The sequence below is a fragment of the Silurus meridionalis genome, chromosome 4 (genome assembly GCF_014805685.1).
Source record: "Silurus meridionalis isolate SWU-2019-XX chromosome 4, ASM1480568v1, whole genome shotgun sequence".
Taxonomy (NCBI): Eukaryota; Metazoa; Chordata; class Actinopteri; order Siluriformes; family Siluridae; genus Silurus; species Silurus meridionalis.
The window spans coordinates 3,321,435-3,347,632 of NC_060887.1; the positions used below are offsets into that span (position 1 = coordinate 3,321,435).

Below are 26,198 nucleotides of genomic sequence, written 5' to 3' on the forward strand. Positions count from 1 at the left end.
TCCATGAGGTCAGACCCCGAGAACTGCCATGCAACAAAACATTAAACTTTCTAATCTGAGATCTCTTTAATTTGAGGAGAGGAAAACATCTGTTCAGCTACCCTCTCCAGCCCAGGACCTCCACATCCAGCATCTTCACCTCCAAGATTGTCTGAGACCAGCCACCTGGACAGATGCTGCAACAATCAATTTGCATAACCAAAGAATTTCTTCTCAAACTGTCAGAAACCGTCTCAGGGAAGCTCATCTACATGCTCATCATCCTCATCGGGGTCTTGACCTGACTGCAGTTCGACTTGAGTGGGCAAATGCTTACATTTTATGGCGTATCTCACTTTGGATAGGTTTTCACTGTACAGGGCAAAATGCATGAGGCAAATGGTGGTCACACCTGATACTTTCTGGTTTCCAGATACACCCGGACCCTCCGGAACCCACAATACACAAAAAAGTAAAAGAGTGGCCTTTTATTGTGGCCAGCCTAAGGCACACCTGTGCAATAATCATGGTGTCTAATCAGCATCTTGATATGCCACACCTGTGGGGTGGATGGATTATCTCGGCAAAGGAGAAGTGCTCACTAACACAGATTTAGACACATTTGTAAACATTATTTGAGAGAAATAGGCCTTTTGTTAGATCTTAGATCTTTGAGTTCGGCTCATTAAAAATGGGGCAAAACAGGTGTTGTGTTTATAGTTTTGTTCAGGATAGATAGATGGAGCAATAGAGCAAGCAGCTTTGTCACCAGTGTATCACTCTTAGTCAGTTACACGTGCTTTGGTTAGGTTAGCTTCAGTTAGGTTGGGTTGAAACCTTCAAAAAAACAGAAGGATATACATAATTACAAACAAATCTCATCCTGTGCATTAACACAAATATACACAATTTGTACACTTTAAATACACCGACTTGATTATTTTAATTACCAAACAGTCTAACAGTTCAAACAGTCTTACTAGCACACAAGTTGCATCAAACTTTTTCCAAAGCACCTCCATCCTACCATTAGCGTCCTGAGTTGACCAATCATTGACATGCTTTCCGGTTCTCATGTCCTCATCCTTTCGTAACTCTTTAGTCATGCTCATATTCAGTCGCGCAAATCACAAGCTCACCAACCCTCCGGTAGCGACTTGGCTGTTTCGGTGCTCTTTTATAAACCGTTTTCTCAAATTTTATCAGTTCGGCATTCAGGATTCACGTTTTTTTTTACAGGCAAGCAAAATAACTTTTAAACTCACTTCAAATTGTCCTTTTAACTCCACATGCAGTTCGACATTTAGACACTAAAACCCTTGCAGTTGGTTCTGTTGTTATGATGCTCGATCCCCAGCTGCACGAGCCCTTTGGTTGATTGGGAGAGTGATTAGGACATTTCTTGGAGCACATGGACAGGTAAGATCTGCAGAGTTCTACGTTAAAGGTTCGACTATACACACGGCCTCTTACCCGTCTTATTAATCTACCAGAGATAGCTGATGAGGATGACACTAAGATTAAACCGACAGATTTTATACTTGGATTTAGGGACAAATATGCCATGCATATTTGGCAGTGTAGGACAGGATTCCCATTCAGTTGTATTTCCACGCTTCACCACTAGAGGCAGATACACAGTTTACCACTCATAAAGTTACCTCTGACATCACAGTGCGTCAGCAAGAGTATAAAAGACCAGAACACTAAGGAGCAGTAGGCATTGTCCTAGAACTGCGCAGTCTTCAGCTGAGACTAAGGTACTGGTATGGTGTAAAGGATCATCTGGAAAATCACCCAGATTGTTGGGAATATGAGTACAGGGAAAAAACAAGCTTTGGTTGGATAGTAAGGAAAGATGTAAACAAGTTAGAGCTGAAACATTGTGAAATTGCTCCTTCTGTTACTCTACCAGCAATTCCACCGTGGTTGTTTTATAACCCAGTGATAGATTTACAAAATATTGAGTAATCCGGGATGAATATGCCAAGGCAGTGATTTCATGTGAAGTATGTAAAAGATGGCAGGAATTATGGAAAAGTGGGACTAAAGAAAGACATCTCTTTCAGATACAAGAGAAAGTTGGTAGTGAGAGGAAAAGTTTGGGAAATGGAAGGAAGGATGTCGTCATCACAAGATTAAGAATTGGACATACTGCATTAAATCATAGTCTCTTTAGAAACGGAAAAGCATGAATCGGGTGTATGTGAGAAGTGTGGGGAATTGGAAACAGTGAGGCACATATTAGATAAATGTCCTGCATATGAAAGAGACAGATTTCAGTTAAATCAGGAATTAGGATGGATAGGAATGGACAATATCTCTCTAATGGTACTGCTGGGAAGCAAATTCAGGCAATCGAGAGCTCAAGAATTGTTATTTAAATACCTAAAAAATACAGGAAGGATAGATAGAATTTATTTATTTTTTTTTTTATTCCATGGGAGAGATTCTTTGTGAATTATTTACTGCATCGGATTTGTATTCTGCAATTTCATGTCTGTGACCCTTAGTTACAAAGAAAATAGTTAATGGTCATTTTACTACCTCTGTTGTTCTTGGTAGTAGCAGCATAAGGAGAGGATGTGGGTTTTGCCAGCAGTTACATTTTGATGTGTTACTCCTACATTAAAACTTCAGTGCATTTACTTCCTGTTTTCCTTTTCAGTTCCCTGAAAGAGAAGCAAAACGAGGTTACTGAATTTTAAGGTAAATCATAAGTGTACTTTAAATACATCATAGTGTTCATATTGTTTGTAATGAGATGTTGCTGTAGGTTGGTATTTCAAACACACTTGAATCTCATTTACAACATAACTAATATTCCTACAGATTCTACAGTAAACGTGTTGGAAGACAGCAATGGTGAGTGTCTGTGTTCTTTGTTGTGTTAACACTACTCCAGTGACGGGCCGTGCATTTGGTACCTGGGGATTTAGTGTGGACTTACCTGATTTAATACACCTCTTAATACCATTACTATCATGTCGCCATTTTACAAACCATCAATACTATAAAAAAAAAACCATTTTACTAAAGCAAGCGCCAAACCTCTACACTAAAACCGCGATTCCTTTTGTAGGACAAGTTTTTGATTGCTCTCGGCTGTGCACCAAAAGGTTTCACCACTGTCAAAGGCTATAACGAGAAATTAACGGAAGAAGCAAAACTCGGAGACCTGTTCCTGGTGAAAGAAGCTAACAGTAGCGATGGATCCAGTCTAGGATACTACCAGGCTGGCGTTTACTGCAGTGAAGACCGGGATATCATTCTCTTTACATGTAAATCTCTAAATATCCATGTAATGAACTCTTCATTCCTGTAGCATCACAATAAACATGGAAAAACAAACAAATATTTACAGTACTATATAACATTAAATATCATATCTTTTTTCCAGTCTTCCCGAAGGTTCCTTATACAAACCTGGTCTTCCAGAAGTGGGCAAATTAGACGTGGATGTGTTCTGTGGAGACAAGACTTTTGTGGTTCACAGAAAGGACAAAGGAATTCCTGAAAACTTTACAGACAAGGTTCAAATAGCCAAGCGGAAAGTACCAGTATACGATGCTCTTCATTACAACTCTATCCATTTTGCTCTGGAGCTGCTGGAGGTCGAATCAGAGGTAATACATTTATTTGTAGCTTCACCAAAAAAACAAAAAAATCACTGTAAGCACTATTCTAAAGATCGAGGACACTGTACGTATTCAATTCTATTTTACATTTCTGGAGCAAATTTCATTCTCGTTTTGCATCTTCAAATTCAATTCCATATTTGGATAGTAGTATATGAACATTAATGTAAAAAAAATGTGAAATATATATATATATATATATATATGCACTGTATGTATAAATACACACACACAAATAAGAACTTTCACATGTTTAAACCTGTGTAAAAAGAAGTAAATTTTATGTTTGCTATCAGTATGTGTTCTTATGAAATGTATGTGTTTTCTTATATAGACCATAAAGGATTTCATTGACAGAAGTTTGGAAATAATTGAAAACTAATCTACAGAAATGTAAGTATGTTGTAGTGCAGTGACTCTGCTGTCCACATACTGCTGATAAAAACACAAATAATTAACTGATTTTCTTTAAAAATCAGTTAATTATTTGTGTTTTTATCAGCAGTCATTGCCCAAATCTATTTAGTAATATGATGTCACTTCTTACTCCATGGACTTTTGCCTTTGCTGCTACATTGCTATGTTTCTATGAAGTAGAAACTAGTGGTGGACAGTAACAAAGTAAATGTAATTTCTGTAGGTTTCTGTAGGTTCTGTAGGTGGACGATTTTATTGCATCTCATGTAAAAATTGCAGTAGCAGTTCTACAGAATTCACGTCTCAATGAGAGAAAAAGCTCAGCTTTAGTAACTCATCCTGCTGTTGTAATAATAAGATTTCAATAAAAAGAGAATCTCAGCATCTCTAACTAGAAATACAATGTGGATTCTGTTCAGGTTCATACAGCAGGTGATGGAACTCATCATCAGTTTGCATGTTAATGAGCTGGATAAAGAATTTATTCATTAGTTATTTATCCAGTGATCATCTGTTAACCTGTTATTTCAACAAAACCAGATTTTCTCCTGCAAACCAAGTTCAAGAAAATGCTACAAGGAATTGACTCCCATGTCGTGTTTGCTGGACTTTAGAATGTAATACTTTATTGCACTGAGGTGCTTTAGTACATAAAGGTCTTCATTTAAACATTTATGATTTTACAATGAATAATTTTTATTATTATTATATGCAGATTTACACATATATGAAACCCAGAGATAAAATGCACGGAACATTTATAAACCCCACCACAACAACAACAACAACAACAACAACAATAATAATAATAATAATAATAATAATAATAATAATAATAATAATAATAATAATAATAACTGCAGTTGGTTGTCAGATGTCAGTCTCACACTGCCCTCTAGTGGCCCTGTCAGGACTTTCTTTTTACTTAATTCTGTATAAATATTATTAATGGTGTTTTGTTGTCTAGTTATATGTGATGTTGATCTTGATCTTTTACAAAGCAAGATATTTTTCTTGATAATATTAAATTGTCTAAAAGATAATTTTCTGGTCTGTAAACAAAATACTTTTAGTTTTTCTTATTTTTTTTTACTGTTTTACATACAGGGGGTACTGTATGAGGAAGTCAGGTGTGTCGGAGAAGTATGTAAGGGTGGTGCAGGACATGTATGAGGACAGTGTGGCGCAGTGAAGTGTGCAGTAGGTGCGACAGACTGGTTTAGAGTGAAGGTTGGACTGCATCAAGGATCGGCCCTGAGCCCTTTCCTGTTTGCAGTGGTGATGGACAGGTTGACGGACGAGGTCAGACAGGAGTCTCCCTGGACTATGATGTTTGCGGATGATATTGTGATTTGTTGTGAGAGTAGGGAGCAGGTTGAGAAGAGCCTGGAGAGGTGGAGATATGCACTGGAGAGAAGGGGAATGAAACTCAGTAGGAGTAAGACAGAGTACATGTGTGTGTGAATGAGAGGAGGGCAGTGGGTGGTGCGGTTGCAGGAGAAGAGCTTCAGAAGGTGGAGGAATTCAGGTACCTGGGTTCAACAGTGCAAAGTAATGGAGAGTGTGTTAGAGAAGTGAAGAAAAGAGTGCAGGCAGGGTGGAGTGGGTGGAGAAGAGTGACAGGCGTGATTTGTGATAGTAGGGTATCTGCAAAATTGAAAGGAAAGTTTATAGGACTGTGGTGAGACCTGCGATGTTGTATGGTTTAGAGACAGTGGCATTGAGTAAAAGACAGGAGGTGGAGCTGGAGGTAGCAGAGCTAAAGATGTTGAGGTTTTCGTTGGAGTGACGAGGATGGATAAGATTAGAAATGAGTTTATTAGAGGACAGCGCATGTAGGATGTTTTGGTGACAAGGTGAGGGAGGCGAGATTGAGATGGTTTGGACATGTGCAGAGGAGGGACATAAATTATATTGGTAGAAGAATGCTGAGGATGGAGCCACCAGGTAGGAGGAAAAGAGGAAGGCCAAAAAGGAGGTTCATGGATGTGGTGAGGGAAGACATGCAGGTAGTTGGTGTAAAAGAGGCAGATGTAGAGGACAGGGTGGTGTGGAGACGGATGATCCGCTGTGGCGACCCCTAATGGGAGCAGCCGAAAGAAGAAGAAGAAGACATACAGGGGGTTCATGTTTAATTTTTAAGCTACATTTTTGTGATATAAATAAATGAAACACAAGTTAAATGAAGATTAATATGATTATTTAAGATTTTTGTTGACTTTATTTATTATTTTTGGACATGGAGAGGTTTAGCATTTAGTTCCTCATATAATAATCTGTCTAATTCTCTGAAGTCTTCTTCTCTTTCTCACAGTGATTCTGAGTATCCTGAAGCTCCATGGTGGTCCGTTCTAAAGTGACCTCAGGCTGAGCAACATGTTCCTCTGCTTTTTTTTTTCCTCTCACCCAGCTCTCTCTCTCAAATTCTACAGTTTTCTCCAGTTCCTTATAGTTTTTGTAGTAAAACTGGAGCTCTATGGTGGTCCGTTTCAAAGTGGCCTCAAGCTGAGCAACATGTTCTTCCACTTTCTTTTGTTCTCTCACCCAGCTGTCTTTCACAAGTTCCACAGTTTTCTGCAGTTCATCATGGATTTTCATGGAAGACTGAAGCTTCATGGTGGTCAGATCCAAACTGAACTCAAGCTGAGCAAGACGTTCCTCCAGTTGTTCTTTTTCTATCAACCAGCTCTGGAGATGTCTCTCATTTCTCTCAACAACTTCCTCATCTTCCTCTTCAACAAGCTTTTTATATTTTATTTGTCTCCAGCTTTGAAATATTTCTTTAAATCTTCTGAAGAGCTTCATTTTTATGTCTCCTTACTTACAATTAGCAAATTAACAAATGAGAAACAGAGGCGCGTTCTGACTTATATAGACGTGTCCTGATCCACCGCCTGTGACGTCACACAAGTATATTTTCTCTCTCTGACACACGCGCGCACACACACACTCTGCGCATGCGCAGATTACTGAGCGGAAGCACAGTTGGACTATGATGGTGTCTTCATAACCTTTCTGTTGTTTTTGAGAGAAGAGCGATATAAAGTCATAAATAAGATAAAAACGGCTGTAAACTGTGTATAAAGCGAGTGAATTCGAGTTGAGAACCGGAAGTTGACCGGAGTGACTCTATGAATGTTGCAGAATCATAAATGACCAGTAGGTGGCAGTGTGATGTGTATTAGAGCTCACTGTCACAGCAGGTCATTAGAAGTAGTGGAGCTCTAATGACGTCATTAATAGCGAGGACAAGACACACAGCAGTTTGGGATTCTTTTATTGACTTTATTGATTAATTGATTTGGAGTATGATTGTGTTTCTGATCAAAGTAAGTTCATGTGTATGGAGTAAAAACAACCTGTACATTTCTCACTTCCAGACAGTATTATGAGATGTTCATCTGCTGGAAGTTCATGTTTAATGCTGCATGTTTTATAGGATTTATGAGCTGAAATAAATGTTTTACTTTTAAATGTTTTCTTTTAACCAACTGGTGCATTTTATCTTTATGCTTCAGATGAGTTTTATAAAAACACATTTTACTACTTATTAAAAATAAAAAGTCATTCTGAGTGAAACCAATTGTTTATTAAATGCATTATTCACTAAATAAACATTAATGAAAACTGGATGATTTGTTTTTATTGAATGTAAAATATTAATTTGAGGATAATTGAACTTAATGAATGGAATAGTTTTGGATTAAATGAAGACTTTACTGAACTAAACAGCACTGAATTCTCCTTTAAATGAACTTAAGTTTACTGAACTAAATACTGTTACTTATATGAAAATAAACCGGGTTTCTTGAACCCTGTTCGGTTTCAGCCCCACTTTTGGGCCTCACAGCTGAAAATGACCTTCCTGACTTTCAATGGTAAAAGTTCCTGACAACAGTGTGCTACATACACAATTTACATCTCTTTTAAAACAACACACTTTGGGCTTTACATCATCCAAAGATGCTGAAGTTCCTTAGAAAAAAATGTGTACGTCATAAAAAAATTTTTATTATCATTTATAAATACATGAATAGTAGCAGTAAGGGATTAGGAGAGCAGAACAATTCGGCTGCATTCATCTTGAAAATGCAAACTATTCTCCATGTGTCACAGAGGGCAACATAGAAAATCATCCAGCATATTGTTTTTACTGTCAGAACCTTTTGTGAGAGAATCTGTATTCAATACACTGAAAAAAAAATAAATAAATCTCCACATACTGATCAACTTGTAAGTGAAGTTGTACAGCCAGTGTCAGATAGTCCGTGACATCTGAGGGGCAACAGCTAAATGGAGAAAATCCTATTATGAGGAAAACTTTCCATTAGTTAAACCTGTAGAGAACATTAATGAGTCATCACAGTCTACCTTTATGTATGTGCCAATTATCTCATCTTTGCAGTTGTTGCTTAAAAAACAAGATGTACTTGAGAAAATTCAAGCAACCACTTCACAGTCACCTGGACAGTATTCATCATACAGCGATGCCTCATACCACCAGAAACATTTGCTATTATCAGTTGAGGGTCAGAAATTAGCAATAATTCTTTATATTGATGATTTGAAATTGCAAATCATCTGGGGACATACAAAACAATACACACAGTCTGTGCGGTTTATTAGATATTAGCTAACCTGCTAGTAAAATATCATTCTGTCCTCCACTCTAATCAGTGTGACAGTTTGGATATGAAAAGGTAAAACTTAAAAACACTAAAAGCAGTGGGTGTTTACATTGAAACATCTGGTGACTGTCTAAAAGGCACAGTTTATTCTGTTGTAGCTGATAACCCTGCTGCTCATGGGCTAGCCGGTTTCAGTCAGAGTTTCAGATCAAATTATTTCTCCAGATTTTGTCTCGCCATTCAAACAGAAATGCAAAACTCATCTGCAATTGCTGGTAGTTTAAAAACGTGAACAAAAGATCAGCATGATCAACTTGTTGAAAAATACAAAACAATGAGAGTGATAGTAATTATGGTGTAAAACACAGTTGTGTTCTGTCTGATCATCTATCCTATTAGCACCCTGTCACAGGATTTCCACCTGATATCTTACATGACCTGCTGGAAGACCTTGTTCCTGTGGAGTTGGCACATTGTTTAAAAGGTTTGATGAAGGTTTAATTCCCTTCCAGCACTCAGATAAGGTTGACCGTCCTCACGCAGTTCCACAAAATGTTGTCCATGGTGGAACAATTGTAGGGAATGAGTATGAGAACCACACTCTTCTTAGACTGCTGCCTCTTCTTATTGGGTCCAAAATCCCATAAGGTGATAGATTTTGGGAAGTACTAATGGATTTGGAAGATAGTAGAACTTGCTGTGTCTCATACTTTCACATATGAAACTATTCAGTACATGGCTTGTAACATTTCAGATCAAAGGCAGCTACTTCAAGTAGTCTTGCCCAGCTTACGATTACGACCAAAGCATCATTATATTGAGCATTATACCGTCTCATAAAGTGCTTTGGTCCTTTGGTGCATCTCGGGACAATGTGATTTGAGGGGAAGCATAACGTGTTCAAAAATCTTTTCATAATACTCATAACTACAAAAATGTAGTGATAAAAAACTGGTGTTCGTGGTGCCTTCCCTAAGTTTAAAGAGATCAAAAACACATTACTCATTAAAGACAATATCTACTTTTTACTCAAAGACTATAAAACATTGTATGTTGAGCATTTAAGATCATATGAGCTCATAGAATATACAAACAAAGGTCATACAGTGAAATTTGTGTTTTAGCTAATAGACCAAAATCCATTATTCACCTATAAAATATCAGCATTTTATTCCAGTGTCTGAATGAAAAAGCAGAACCATAACAAACTCTGTCCTCTACCTTTTTTCACAGTCAACTGATAAACGATAAGCATCTGTTTGGACCATTTGTAAACTCTAAAAATCACCTTCCTGGACACAAAGGTCAACATAGTGATAGGTAATGTGTATTTCACATTGATTTATACACATTGGTGTGTGTTGTGAGGATTATTTGGTTTGTATATATTATTTCAATGTACGAGTACATTCTTACATATGCAAAGTGTTTTAAAAGTTTACATTAAGTTGACCTTAAAGGAATCTTGTGATATGTTTAAGTTCTTTCCTGATCGAAGCTGACCGATTCCTGCTGTTTATATTTAAATTCCCCAGAATGCCAAACATTTTTCTAAATGCTGTGGCTTATTTATCAGCTTTGTGCAATACTTTAACATGAGAACTGGGTATGCATTAATGAAAATGATGAGTAATTGAGAACCTGTGTTCTAACAATAAGGGCAACATACATATATTGATATCTAAGGGTCGTGTTACAGTTCTCCTCAATACAGTACAATTAAAGTGGCTGATTTACTGAAACTGAGGGTCATCCTAGATGATGACAACACTGAGAGGCTCTTCCAGTTTAGGCGACTCAATGCTACTGTCTGATAGATTAGTAGATTCACCAGAGCACCTTAGCCTTTGGCCAGAGGTCTTTGTTGTTCCCCCATTCTCATATGAGTTTGAGTACACTCTAAGAGAAGGCAACGCTGCATTTTGACAGAGGAAAACTTTAAAGCTGACAAGGGATCAAAAACACAACATACTTGATGTGATGGCTGTTGAAATGTATAAGCATAAAGCCTATCCTAGTTCCAAACAGATTGGCAAGGCTGCAGAAACTCTACTATTCAAGCCCCCCTGTCTAAAAGTAAAGGTTCCACAACAGGTTATGAGGGTTGGAAGAACAAATCCAGAAGGTTTAGCATCCAGAGCCAACATCAGATGACCCAGAAGAGGGGAAATTAATTTCCTTCCAGTTATCCTGTGGACAGACTAAGGGCATTTTGGAAACCAAGAGGTTTAAGATGGTGGACCAGTTCAAGAAAGCTGTAGAAGGAAAAGACATGACTCTCATCCATCAGCATATGCAACACACCTTTCTCTCAGGCATGAAGAAATTTTAAATTCAGCTCCTTCAATTGCTGAACTAAAAGGTAGATGTCCTGCACACTTTTGTGAAGCTCGAGTAAGTAAAAAAACTGTTACTAGGACCACATAGTGTCACTCGCCTTTGCAGCACTGCTTGAGCTAGAAAAAGTCTTAGTTTAATATGGATTGTTGATTTGTATGTCCTTTTGTTCCCAATGCAACTTTACAGCTAATTTCACAGGATAACAAATCAAAATCTGCCATTTTCTTTCTATGCTGCTCTTGAAAATTATACACCTCAGTTTCTGAAACTGTATAAAAAGAGGAAAATCAGATATTTTGGTGAGAAGATGGAAGACCTTTTGATGGCATATGAAGAACATGTAAATATATTTTAAGTGCATTGCATTACATTAAAGTAAATGTAAACACTCAACCCTGAGATCTTTGTGCAATGTATTTGTTTCTGCAAAAAAGACATCAATGTATCCAGAACAGCAGCCCTGGCAGGCCTGTCGCGCCACATAAAATTTGTTTACTGTCGGTTTTTCGCCCACTCCTAGTTCATCATGTTGTGATTAGGTTTATCCGTTGATGCTTTGAGGGTGGGTAATGATGTCGATTTTGGACGATTTTTGTTTTTTGTTTTTTTTGTTTTCGATTTTGCACGATTTTTTTGCTTACATTTTTTGTCTCATTTAGATTTTTTGTCTACATTGAAACTAATAAACTTTACACAAGCTTAAATCTGTTACGGCTTGTATCTAAACAGTAGCCTACCAAGAAAGTTATTGTTCACGGTCTTCCTCCTTCCTTTCACAACAATTTCTCTCGGGAGTTTATCTTTTGGCGTCGTCGTGCGTTTAAAAATCACCATTGGTGAAGCTTTTCTCCCGATGCCGTGCAGCTCAGAACACAGGTGAAGTGTATTTTTCATGCCCGGTTGTTTTCAGCGTGATGAATGATTCTCTATCCTGTGGGTGGGTCGATTCAGTGGGGCGTGAGGATTTAATATAAAGAGTTTCATTGGTTCACATGAAACCATTTGGCAATTTCATTGGTCTGGTGTTATGGGGCTCAGTTTTTTGGCTTGAAGCTTGTGAAACCGGGAAAAACCCAGGAAAAATCCATAAATTAGCCGCTTCATTGTTTAACCTTCATGTTGGTCCCCCACTGATTATTCTCCTACTTCCTCCGTTCTCTCACCTGATTATTATTATTATCCTCCCATATCTTCCCCTGAGTCTGATCCTGATTGCTCACCCATGTCTTCTGCAGCAGCAATGGCCCACAAACACTTCTTTCCCAATAAACATGCTTAAGTCTGCCTTGTACGTTGTTTTTGTTTCTCCTACACACTCATAACATTAGTCAGACCCTATTCTACTCTATTTATTATTAACTGATTATTATTATGTTAATTATACTTGGAGTAAATAGGTTACATGATTTTGATTAAATGTACTATACTAATTATTAGGTCACACGCTAGATAGGGTGGATTAGATCCATCACTCCATTATCAATTAGTCTCACACTCTATGCTTACTTCTTTTTTAACCCGTTAACAAACATACATGTCACATAACACAAAAATAATTGTATTTATTTATATATTTATGAATAAAAAAAATGTAACATAGACAAAAAATCTAAATGAGACAAAAAATTTAAGCAAAAAAATCGTGCAAAATCGAAAACAAAAAAAAACAAAAAACAAAAATCGACCAAAATCGACATCATTACCCACCCTCAAAGCATCAACGGATAAACCTAATCACAATATGATGAACTAGGAGTGGGCGAAAAACCGACAGTAAACAAATTTTATGTGGCGCGACAGTGGACTCACCACCAAGGTCATCCTCAGTCATGATTGTACAAGTAACTAACAAATGTGAAAACATAAGAAAATAAAAGCAAATGAAAGTTGATGCAGTCCAGTGCAAAGTGGCTTAACTATGGAATTGGTGATAGTCGTCTGATCCACTGCGGCAGGGGAACAGATATAGAACTGTGAGACTGCAGTGAAGACCACACCTCATCGTGAAACCTCAAATCACCACCGTGAAGACTCGATGAGAATACCATTGAGTCTGTTCCGATTGTGTGAAATTTGTGACAAAGGATAGGACGACAATTCCAATCACGATGTTTCGCTGGTTCAGTTGTCCATAGAACATAGCCACAGAAGGTGATGGTGTAGTACGTTACAAAGGTGCTTTGCATGACGAAGTCTGTGAAGAGAAAACTGTGAGTTCTCGGAGCAACCAGCGAGCGGGCAGGAACTCCAAACGATTGGACAAGGGTAATAGCCCTACGCACATGATAGATACGGGTGATCAGCTTAAGTCCTGCAGAAGATCATAGACAGAGTTCTGGATGGAATCTAGCCACATTCCATCTGGGAGAACATGTCAGCGTGGTGCAGAATGTCCATCACCGGTCTGAACGGGTCCTCATCAGTTTCCCAAACAAATTAGTCCTTTTCTGGAGGAAACCTGAACCATTTACGGGTAAATGATGGCACTGTTCACCTAAAGGACAGGTGGGCTGCTCCAGGCACCACAGGCAATGTTTTAGAAGAACAAGGAAAAACAAGCATCGCAGGGAGCTCTAGAGGTGATAAAGTTGAGCGATACCCCTCAGCACATGCTTGATGTACAAACACGTGCCTTCATGCAGGCGCATACCTTGCAAAGGCCACCTTTGTTCACCAGCTGCCATGTTCCTGCACACAGCACAAAATACACACAACAACAACATGATTTATATACGATATAATCAAAGAATCAGAATTAAAGCGTAGAAAGAGTTTAGTGCTTTTAGTTATAAGAAACGTTTGTTACAGTCATTTTTCTCATTGACTAGGGCCATAATCCCTCCATCCAAATCCACATAGATGTTTTGATCCATATCTGTGGAGATGTTTTCTGTAGAAGACTCTTCACCTGTAATTTTATACACTGGGAGCTGTACGTATTGTCTAAACAATGACAAGGAATTCCACAACAGATAAAACATGCCACGGCTGCAAGGATTATTAAAATTGTAGTCCCAGTCTGACCCTATTCTACTCTATTTATTAGTATATTATGTTCATTATACTTGGAGTAAACAGGTTACATGAGTTTGATTAAAATATGGGATAAATAGGTTAAATTAAGCTACTTCATTGTATCTAATAGATTCTATACTAATTATTAGGTACATTTGTTGGATTAATATAAAAAGCTAAACTATAAAAGCTAAGCTTAGCTAGCCGGCTAGTTACCCATGCTAATGTCGCTAAATAATGACTTTGTACTTTTCGAGTCTTCTACTAAATAATCTACAATATTCTGCCATAATTATTTAGACGACTTACCAGGTACCTGTATGAAGAAATGTTCAATAGAAGAGGATTTGTAATGTTTTTTTAGTTGCTGCTAATCGCTGCTGCTTCTTGCTGCTGTTTGTTTGTTTGGTGGTTGTCAATTTTAGTGTCTCTTTACTTACAATTGGTAAATTCACAAATGAGAAACAAAAGCACGCTTTGAATTATATAGACGTGTCACACTGTGACATCACACCTAGATGCCCCGCCCTCTGCCGGTGACATCATCATGTCACTCACTTTATTTCTCTCTCTCTTTCTCTCTATCTCTCTCTCTCACACACACACACACACACACACACACACTGCGCATGTACAGATTACAGAGGGAAGATTACACACAAACCGGATGAAGCTGACTGAGGTGAACCCCTGAAACTAACCCAGGAACAGAGTAGGAACATTCTGATCACCTGCTGGTTTCTTTTTGAGAGACTGCTGAAAGGAAATTTCTTGAACTATCTATGGATTCAGACTCGGTCGACCTCATTGTTTTGAATAGAAGTGACCGAGACTGAACTCTTGAACCGAGTCACTTGAACTGAATCTAAGGAGTCGAAATCATCAAACCGAATCTTTTCTAACTGAATTGACCAAACTGAATGGACTGAATTATTAAAATGAATCTATTAAATAGTTCTTTCTGATGTTTTTCTACTAACTGCAGTTGTTAAAAGTTATACTTGAACTATGATGTTATGAGGCTGCATTGGAACTAAACTTTATAGTATTGTGTGATCAGATGAACCCATGAAGAACTCATGTATTGTAAACTGATTTAATCTCTGTGTTATTGTGATTTAATATTTAAACTGATGCTGTGAATACTGTTCAATAACTGTTTATTTTATTACTTTAACTTCTGTTCATGTAAAATTGGGTTTAAACAGAACCTTTATTTTATTATCATTTACTTTTGTCCCGTTTTCCCAACATTTTATCATGTGTATTTTAATTCTTAGTTAAATGTAAATGATGTACAATAATAATTTAATAATATAAACAAAACAAACACTATATTTAAGATATTTATTTATTTTGAAGTAATAAAAATATTGAGTTACAATAATCACTGATATTTTGTACTTTATTATATGTAGGACATGTCCAGCTTGATCTCCTCTTTTCTTTCTCTGGTTTTCTTTCTCTAGTGCTGAAGTCATATTGCTGAACAGCTGTACAGCTTCCTCCAGTCACTCTCGGGTTTCCATCCTCATTTCTCTTCCCTCACCTAAGAATTTTTGTTTCCTCAGAGATTTTCTGCGACTCTTTGGGCTTGTAGAGGTTCAGCTTTCTGTTTCTGCTGTTTCGCATAGTCAGAACCCAAAGTGCCCTCAGCTGAGCTTCATGTTTCTCCAATTGCTCTTGGTTTCTCAGAATGATCTTTTTGATGATATATTTTTATGGAGAGCAAAATATTTTAAGTTATTTAAAGTTTAATTTTTATTTATTCTGGAATAATATTCTTGTCTGTTTTTATTAATATTTATGTCCAAAAGCATTGTCTTAGTGTGTTCAATAAATGTTTATCCTGTTCGCCCGCAACCTAAAGTGGGCTTTAAGTTTTGGCCCCCTGTGCAATTAAGTTTGACACCCTGATATAGATAAATATCATTAATTATTAATAATAACATAATTAAAGGTAATTGAGCACATTTTTTTTATCTCTGAAGTGTGTATCAAACTGGTAGCTCTTCACATTAGTCGGTACCCAAGAAGTAGCTCTCGGTGTCAAAAACGTTGGTGACCCCTGATTTATAATCTTGTTACTTTTGTCCCCACATGAACATATACATTTTTATATGTAGTCATTGTGATTTCACCCTTTTACATCGTATCTCTGTTGGTTTCTTTTATTCAGCTCCATCTCACAGACGTTCTGGGACAGCTCTTAGGAGCGTTCTCCTCCGACAGTATCGTCAATTTCAGCTCTTCTTCCTCACCACTGAGATTGCTCCATTTATTAAACATCTCTCTACTCCAGCTGTTCCAGAGAACCCCTGTCTGCCTCCTCACATCGTGAAGAATACTTTTACACGTGATATGAGCACACAGACAGAGGAGTTTCCAGGTAGTCTAGCGTTCGGTAAGGCAGCTGAGCGCTGCATTATGGGATCTGTAGTTTGTGTTATCAGCGCTTCATTTTGCGAGACATTAATATCAATAATAATAGCTCTTTATAAAATCATCTCGCGGGCCGGATTTGACACTGAGTTTGACACCCCTGATCTATGTGAAGACACTGATCATGTTAATGATTTCTCACAATAATTATCAACAATGATTTAACAAGGTAGGATACAGCTATTTTTAGAAAAGGCACGCGGGCGACTCATGTGGTCCTTGCGGCGAACTGGTGCACCACGTTGGTGACCCCTGATGTAGAATATAACACCGGGTTAGCTTCTAGCTTCTAGCTCCTCAGGCATGGAGTTTCTGGAGGTGTTGCTATCGCAGTAGATCGACCTTCAAACCAGAAAGACACAGACCTGAATAAACGGAGACACGCCCACAGTGCGTCTTCTTCGTGTTTACAGTGGTTCATCCTTCAATCCTACAATGCGTCGCTGCTGTAAACAGGTCAGACTGTAGTCTACAGAGAAACAGTCTATGAGACATGAACTCCTGCAGTCTCTCTGTAGGGGTTATGTAGCTTTATGTGAACAGTGAGGAGACTTTCATTAAGCTCATGCCTTCGCCTACAGACTTCTTAAAGAAGGTGAGATTATATTGACATTTCATTATAAATCTACTAAAAATGATTCAGACAATGATACAAAGAAATGTGTCTTGTTCTTTCCAAAATGTGTGTTGTTCTTGGTTTTGTATTTATTTCTATACAGTGTATTTTAAGTCTGTGGTATTGTTTTGTTAAATTTGCAGACTTTCCTGAAGCCCATAAATTAATAATGGTCATAGTGACATTGGTAACATTGCATTAATGTAATAATATCTGATAGCCATTAGAGGCACTCTCGTGCTGCATGTGGGTGTGTTTACAGTGTGCAGAGTAAACGAGTAAAAAACGCTGTGCAGTCATGTCTCCGGTTCTTTCTGCGCATGCTCCGAACTTAATGGTATAATATGTGTTTTATAGCATAATGATGCAAACATAACAGTATTTACATTCATCACATTACTGTGCTGGAAAACAATACAAATTAAATAAAAAGAAGAAAAAATGTAGAAGAAGAAAAGCAGGACAAAGACAGAGGTAATGCGATGTAATGAATAGTGATGATCATATAAATAAACTAAGTTTAGTAAAAGTTTGTAAACAAACTTTATATTGGTCCAGTTTTTAAAGTTTATTCTAAAAGTTATAAATAGTTTAATAATGTCTGGGTTTCCAGAGATCCGTGATTTAGTAACATTTAAATTTTTTTTGTCACATGATACGTTTTAACAACATTTGACTCTATAGTTGTGTAGAATTTGGGTATTTGTGGTATTTGTAATTCGAAGTGGTTAATTCGATAATGTTTGTTTATAACTTGGCTTATTTAAAAAAGCAACATTTGATGTAAAATTCCCTTTAAAAGTGTAGTACAGTGTAATTCATCGTGATACCGCTAGAGGAGCTAAAGTTTAGTAGAACATTACTGCCACCTACTGGACATCGAACACTTTTAAAATGAAGTGGAAGATTAAACAGTACTGTATGATAAAGAAGTGTTTAAATAAAGACATTTATGTGCAGGAAGACCAGACGTAATTATTCTTACTGTTTGTGTTTCATTTAGAATGTGACCCAGACAGCACCTATATTTTATATTCGATCAGATATCAATGTTTGTTTGTTTTTAAAGAAAAAAATAATAAATGCTTTTATTTCACCACACACTCATTAACAAGACAATGTAGTTATGAACAAATTTTCTTTACAAAACACAGGAAGCTGAAAGCAGCTGAGATGTAAATATCAGAGAGAACATTAAATATGATGACAAATGTAGTGACAGACATTTTCATGTTGTTCTAATCAACAGTATTGGGTGACCTACGTTCCTGTGGTGGTGAACATGACTGCGAGTTCTCCAGAAGACCAAATGCTGGTAATGTACAGTTCAAACACACACTGTTTTTCACACAGAATAAACTAAAGCCCATCACGTCCTCATCACCTAAACACACTGTTCATTTAGATTTTACTTACGGCAGCCAAACGGCTCATTTTGTAAACCCCTTGATCACTTACTCTGTCTTTAAGGGAACTAAACGAAGAGGAATGAATGAAAAGTGGTATCAATCTGTGATATTATTGGGGACCTGATTATGGTTCAGAACGATCTATAAAACATAACTGACTACTAAAATCAGATTGTCAAAATGTCCATATAGAGGAGTATGAGCGCAACTGGCAACCGCTCTAAAAGGACACGGCTCTGATTTGATTAAACAGAGTGAAGGTTATTCATGAAGTATATCAGAATTGTACAAATCAATTAAACTACTTACTCTATGAATTCTATTTAAACAAAATCATTACTGAGTTTGGACCAAAATGATATCTGTATGCTAATGTGTGCTAATCAGGAAATACGTTCTACCTACCTTTACTAGCCTGACTTTAAAATCTCTGATCATGTGCTATTTATTTCCCATTAAGATCGTTGTCTGAGATCCTAACCAGGACAACAAGGACATCATGGAGGAGATCATATCAGAAGCTGGCAGGAGTCGGAAGCCCACTCTGCCAGTGGGAAATGTCTTTTCCGTCCCTATGCCTCTGCAGGTAACAGTCACACACGCATTCATAGAGGAAGCAGATTCTTCTGGCTAATAGCTCACCAGTCTTCCTCCTTATATTTACCTGTATTACCATTTCCCTTTTCCACTATTTTTTACTCATGTGTGCAATCTGTTCTTCCTAATTCTGATTATCCTCACACTTTCCACCTCAAATCCCAGCAACTGGACCAAGTGGTGGAAAATAAGCGTGGTGACCGCTCGTACCTCGGAAAACTCGTACATTAATGCACTCGTAGGTCAAAGTACCACTGTAGCTGTGAAAGGAAGGAGGAAGACAGTGAACAATGACTTACTCGGTCGGCTACTGTTTAGATACAAGCCGTTGTAGCGTGTTGAGTCTGGGTGAAGGGAGAGCTCACTAACTCCAGTTACAACAGAAATCATATAAGCACAGACAGGTTTCCAAAACTCCTGCTTTTTTATTTTTGTTTGCAACAGCGTTATGGGTTAGTCAAAGACACTTAGAAATGAGCATCAGAAAATAAAAAGCCTCGGTCTCCACACACGCAGTAATACCAGAAGTATGCAGTGTGGGTCTTTTCCCAAAATACCGCTCTGCTCCTAATAGAAGCGCAACATATTTCACCCGTTACACCGTGTGTAACATGTCTTTCGTTAAAGCCTGTGTAAAGTACATTAGTGTAGACACCTGCAGCTTATAAACAGGTGCGGCTTATTTATGTTCAAAATAAAAATATTTGTAAAATTCAGGCTTATATAAGGGTGCGCTTTATAGTCCGGAAATTACGGTACACTTTTTCTACCAGGTTTATAAGAATAATTGTTATTTGAACTGAATTGTGTTTGTGTGTAGTTACCAGCAGATGATAAGATTTATTTGGGACGAATTTCGGGGGACGACGGCTGAACTGGAAGAACGGCTGCGATGGAGAAACTAGCGCTAGAGCCACATCCGGAGCATCAGGTGAGTCTGTAGTGAATGTAGTCTGTGTCCTTTTTCAGCTCTCTCCTGTGTTCATGTTTCAATATTCAAAGCAGGTTGTGATTGTAGGTGTTGTTCTTGAAACTTAATTCAGTTTAATGCATGAGCATTTTTAGTCATGACACATCATGTCTCTTGTGTTTCAGTAAAACTCGACGCAGTGCCAGACTCGACTACAAACAAGCCTGCGCTATCAGAGGAGGAAATGGAGAAACGCTCTAAATCCATTATTGAGGAGTTTCTACACATAAATGATTACAAAGTAATGATCTCATGCAGTGACCTTGACCATGCTGGAGCGAAACCAGATCACACGTGACCACGTGGGTCATCTGTTCCATCAGCTGCTGCAGGCTGGGATCCTCTCCACATCTCAGTTTTTTAAAGGGTGAGTGACATTCCTGCACCACACAGCTCCGTCTCCCACTGGCACCAGAGACACTACTGTCTGCGTCATGAGATGTCCACAGCTTGATGACATATTTACACCCAATGGGGTTATTGTTAGCATTATTATGAATACGCTTGCTTTTACATTTGGTCATTTTTAGAGAATTTTATAAGAGAATCAGAATCCTTTAATAAGACTTTTGTCTGTGTTTTTTTTTGCTCTCTTTTCCCCCATTTTCTTACCTCTCCTTGTTTACACAGGTTCTCAGAAACCCTCGAGATAGCAGATGATATGGCGATTGACATTCCTTATGTATGGCAGTACATAGCGGAGCTCGTTAATCCTGTGCTTCGGGAAGGAGGAATCTCTTTGAGAGAATTATTAATGTATTTACAGTTACATTTGAGACTTTACATATACATTTTTTGCTGGAAAGGAAGTTGGTGTTTGTTTTTAATTGTTGATTTCTTGTGAATTCCAGTGAATTTAGCAAACCACTACTTCCTGTGGCAAGAGCCGGCATATTATTTGCAGAAATATTGCAGCTTCTCTGCAAACAAATGGTGAGCTGTGAGATCTTCTATAGAACATGACTGAAAAAAGGAAAGTGTTTTGTCATACTAGTTAAAAAAGGTTCTTTTTTGTTCAAGTCATTGCTGTGTTTTTCTTCACTTTAGAGCCAAAAGGAAGTGGAGGCCTTATGGAGGGACTCTAAACTGAGCTGTGCTGATTTTCTTCCTGAAACCGTGGATGGGAATTTCATTTGTTAGTATAAGAACATTGTCAGTGAACTCAAATGGCAGCTCGTCTGATCAGAAAAGAGAAAAGTGTTTGTGTTTGTGGTGTAAAAAGCAGTGTGTTGGTTGGTAGACTTGATGCAGTTTTATTTCTAAACCAGCACAAATGCTGCCTTTAAGAAGAACATCTTCAGAGGGTTTTTTTCTCGTCCTGGTATCATAAGTGTAGATAAACATAGGTTGTGTTTAATTGACAGCCCTGATGAAGTCTGATGATCTGAAGAGGGTGGAGCTGAGACTTCAGACAGCAGAAGGACTTCTGAGGAGGAACATCAGCACCACACGAGAGGTTAGAGGTCACCCAACCTGTAATTAATCCTGGAGGAATTAAGTGTGATTAGAGATAGTGATTTAAATGTGTGTGTGTGTGTGTGTGTGTGTGTGTGTGTGTGTACTGAAAAATTTATTCAATTTGTTTGTTGTGTGAATTGCCAATTTATTATTATTTATTTTCATATTGTATTTATGTATTTATTTGTAAATGTATTTACTGTAAACTCTTATTAAAGATAAAGTAAGTGCAGATTGTTGTTATTTATTTATCTTTTTAGGTGGCAGCAGGATGGGAGCAGGTCATGATGTGGATGAAACCATAGACGGAAAGCCATACTGTGATTCTTGGAGATTCCATCGTCTGCATGTCCGAGCTACCGGAGCTAAAGGTAAAGTGCACACTCGCTGTTTTTCTGGTGCTCGTGTTCTCGATGTCGCTGCACAGGTACCCGCGATCCTGAACGAGAATTTCGGAGCGGTTGTTCTTCATGTCGGAACGAACTACACCCGGCTGAGGCAAACAGAGATCTTAAAGAGAGATTTCAGGATCCTGGTGGAGGCAGTGCGCAGCACATCACCCACAACGAGGATCATAGTGTCAGGACCTCTTCCCACTTACCAGCGAGGGGCTGAGAAGTTTAGTAGACTCTTTGCACTAAATGAATGGTTACAGTCATGGTGTCGAGAGCACAAACTTCTCTTTATTAATAACTGGAACTGTTTCTGGGAGCGTCCGAGGTTCTTCCGCCCTGATGGCCTGCACCCCAGCAGAGTTGGAGCAGCAGTGCTATCAGATAACATCTCTAGGATACTTCACACCATCTGACTGGTAAGACATCAGGAAATTTACGACTATGAGAACATTTATACAACAAACCAAATAGTTACAAGTTCACACACAGCCCAGTTTATAGAAACCGTATCTATTCCTCATGTAGTAAAACCAAGAATTAAATACACAAGATCCAGAAATAATCTTATTGCAGTTAAAACTGAAAAATGCAAGATAAGCAAACACCAAAAAGTTCTAAAGTTTGGCTTTTTTAACATCAGATCACTTGCACTGATTATTTTTATTGATTGTAAATGAGATGGGGCCTATAACCTGACTAAAACTCTTCAAAGATATTGTTCTCTTGTAAGTGGGAACAGAACTGGGCAGTGACAATCTTTTCTAAAATCTTAGACATAAATGGGAGATTTAAAATGGGTCTGTAATTTGATAGCGTGTTTGGATCCAAATTAGGTTTCATGATGAGGGGCTTAATAACTGCTAACTTGAGGGATTTATGGACGTGGCCTAAAGATTTAGCTTTAGGTCACGTCCATAAGATTGTTCCAGAGTTTAGCTCCTAAACTCTGAAATAGTCTTCCTGACAGTGTTCGGGGCTCAGACACACTCTCCCAGTTTAAGTGCAGATTAAAAACGTATCTTTTTAGCACGCCTACACATAACACACATCACATCATAACCTTGTGCTCCAGAACATCTGATCACATGCACATTATCAACTTGTGCTGTTAATATCATGAACAGCAGCTACGCTAATTTCTCTCCATTGCTTCTCTTTCTCTCCCATCCTGAGGTTTGGCCATAACCATAAAGAATGTAGAAGACTGCAGAAAGAACATCACTTATAATCTTATACTCCAGTGCTCATGTTAGTTCTCACTCTTCAGTGTTCTATATTGTTGAAAGATTTATGATCAAACTCTTGATGTCACCCAAATGAGGATGGGTTCCCCTTTTGAGTCTGGTTCCTCTCAAGGTTTCTTCCTCATAACATCTAAGGGAGTTTTTCCTTGCCACAGTCACCACGGCTGCTCATCAGGGATAAATACACATCATTCACCTTAACTGTTGATTTCTGTTAAGCTGCTTTGAGACAATGTCTGTTGTGAAAAGTGCTATAGAAATAAACTTCACTTGACTTAAAGTTGATCAGTCACACCATGAAGTTATGGGAAAGAGTAGTGGAAGCCAGGCTGAGAGAAGAGGTGACCATTTGTGAGATATGTGAGGTAACACGGATGTAATATTTGCTTTGAGAATGTTGATGGAGAAGTATAGAGAAGGTCAGAAGCAGTTACATTGTGAGTTTGTGGATTGTAGAGGACAGAGTAGTATGGAGACTGTTAATGTTAGTTATATTGTTATTACTGACACATTCAGGGGTGTAGACATCATTTCAAAATTTAGAGGAACAGAAGTGTCAAATGTAATAATAATAATAAAATGGTATAATTGACAGGTTTTATTGTATACTGGTAAATCTCTGCTGTTAGTTGGTGCACATATGCCTTTTGTTGTTAGCAAACATGTATGTAAATTTTTACAGCATGCCTTCATCAAACAAATCGTGGCAACGCTGTTGTGTAAAAACCTCCAAAACATGTGCATGTACATTCTCATTTAATAACTCACATCATGTACATAAAGAAATTTCAAGCACGTTAATATATTGCTGCCATATTGATTTTTGTTTGTCTCGATGCCGGCGACATAACCGGGTTCCACTGTAATATTAATATGAGGTGAGGTCCAGTTACCAGTGTGACACTAAAACAGGTAGAAGTAATAAGTACTTTTTACTGAAGTATATGTCAGAGCCAAGACTTCTTTACTTTCACTTGAGTAAAAAAGTATAATCAGTACTTCAACTTTTACCAGAGTATTTTAAAACATGAGTATCTGCACTTCTACTTAAGTAAAGGATGTGTGTACTTTTGCCACCTCTGATTTGATAGAAATGTATCATGCAGTAATAATGTGCTTGTACTGTCTTACACACTGAAAGCAGAAACATTCAAACTATACACACCTTTAAGTGCCAGAAGCTGGTTTTCAATACCAGAGTTCCTTTAGAAAAGAAAAAGAAACGTTCAGATAGAACACGATGTTCTTGATTTTGGTTGCAGACATTTAAATAGATTTAATGTGACCAAATCACATGACATGATCAATTCTACTGGGGGAAATTGGGGGTTTCACAACAGACATTGTCTCAAAGCAGCTTTACAGAAATCAACAGTTAAGGTGAATTGTGTGTGTTTATCCCTGATGAGCAGCCGTGGTGACTGTGGCAAGGAAAAACTCCCTTAGATGTTATGAGGATGAAACCTTGAGAGGAACCAGACTCAAAAGGGGAACCCATCCTCATCTGGGTGACATCAAGAGTTTGATCATAAATCTTTAAACAATACAGAACACTGGAGAGTGAGAACTAACATGAGCACTGGAGTATAAGAAGAGCTGCTGTTCATGATATTAACAGCACAAGTTGATAATGTGCATGTGATGAGATGTTCTGGAGCACAAGGTTATGATGTGAGACATATGTTATGTGTAAGCTTTGCTAAATAGATACGTTTTAATCTACACTTAAACTGGGAGAGTGTGTCTGAGCCCCGAACACTGTCAGGAAGACTATTCCAGAGTTTAGCTCCTAAACTCTGAAATAGTCTTCCTGACAGTGTTCGGGGCTCAGACACACTCTCCCAGTTTAAGTGCAGATTAAAAACTTATCTTTTTAGCACGCCTACACATAACACACATCACATCATAACCTTGTGCTCCAGAACATCTGATCACATGCACATTATCAACTTGTGCTGTTAATATCATGAACAGCAGCTACGCTAATTTCTCTCCATTGCTTCTCTTTCTCTCCCATCCTGAGGTTTGGCCATAACCATAAAGAATGTAGAAGACTGCAGAAAGAACATCACTTATAATCTTATACTCCAGTGCTCATGTTAGTTCTCACTCTTCAGTGTTCTATATTGTTGAAAGATTTATGATCAAACTCTTGATGTACCCAAATGAGGATGGGTTCCCCTTTTGAGTCTGGTTCCTCTCAAGGTTTCTTCCTCATAACATCTAAGGGAGTTTTTCCTTGCCACAGTCGCCACGGCTGCTCATCAGGGATAAATACACATCATTCACCTTCACTGTTGATTTGTGTAAAGCTGCTTTGAGACAATGTCTGTTGTGAAAAGTGCTATAGAAATAAACTTCACTTGACTTAAAGTTGATCAGTCACACCATGAAGTTATGGGAAAGAGTAGTGGAAGCCAGGCTGAGAGAAGAGGTGACCATTTGTGAGATATGTGAGGTAACACGGATGTAATATTTGCTTTGAGAATGTTGATGGAGAAGTATAGAGAAGGTCAGAAGCAGTTACATTGTGAGTTTGTGGATTGTAGAGGACAGAGTAGTATGGAGACTGTTAATGTTAGTTATATTGTTATTACTGACACATTCAGGGGTGTAGACATCATTTCAAAATTTAGAGGAACAGAAGTGTCAAATGTAATAATAATAATAAAATGGTATAATTGACAGGTTTTATTTTCTCTTACTCCTTTTAGACTGGGTTTTGAAAACGTGAACACAGGAATTTACATTGTTAAATGTAAATGTCCCCCAAATCCCCCAGGTATCTACACCAGATCAAATGACCCCTGACCCACACAATAATGCAGTGCTGCACACTAAGTTACCCTTCATCTGATAAAACTTAAACTAGACATGGATTATAATGAAGTTATCTCACCCTGTTTAGCAAGTCTAATTTCACAATCTCTTTTTTCCAGTTTATACACACACACATATATACATATATCTACAGTGGAACCCACTTATCTCGCCCTCGGTTAACTCGCCAACCCTATTAAGTCGACGTTTTTGAAGTGGAGCCGCCAAAT

General features: G+C 37.9%; 1 protein-coding gene, 3 long non-coding RNA genes and 1 pseudogene across 6 annotated transcripts in view; 4 read left to right on the top strand and 1 right to left on the bottom strand.

Moving 5' to 3' along the window:
* Positions 1–26,198, bottom strand: part of LOC124384578 (zinc finger protein 850-like) — a 1,373,244-nt gene that overhangs the window by 293,641 nt on the left and 1,053,405 nt on the right. The gene's annotated exons all lie outside the window — the stretch shown is intronic.
* The window catches only part of LOC124384668, a 920,651-nt pseudogene that overhangs the window by 283,839 nt on the left and 610,614 nt on the right, over positions 1–26,198 (top strand).
* On the top strand, positions 1,707–3,295 carry LOC124384688. The gene is made up of 4 exons (XR_006925475.1): positions 1,707–1,739; positions 2,648–2,688; positions 2,812–2,844; positions 3,062–3,295. It is a non-coding gene; the product is annotated as an uncharacterized LOC124384688 (long non-coding RNA).
* On the top strand, positions 3,390–6,385 carry LOC124384675. Of its 3 annotated transcripts, none has more exons than XR_006925455.1 (3): positions 3,390–3,605; positions 3,952–4,010; positions 6,349–6,385. It is a non-coding gene; the product is annotated as an uncharacterized LOC124384675 (long non-coding RNA). The 3 variants fall into 3 exon arrangements; XR_006925456.1 differs by having other exon boundaries at positions 6,329–6,355; XR_006925454.1 differs by lacking the exon at positions 6,349–6,385 and adding an exon at positions 4,258–4,394.
* On the top strand, positions 17,503–21,315 carry LOC124384671. The gene is made up of 8 exons (XR_006925445.1): positions 17,503–17,549; positions 18,325–18,390; positions 18,945–19,070; positions 19,902–20,012; positions 20,177–20,418; positions 20,682–20,807; positions 20,903–20,984; positions 21,099–21,315. It is a non-coding gene; the product is annotated as an uncharacterized LOC124384671 (long non-coding RNA).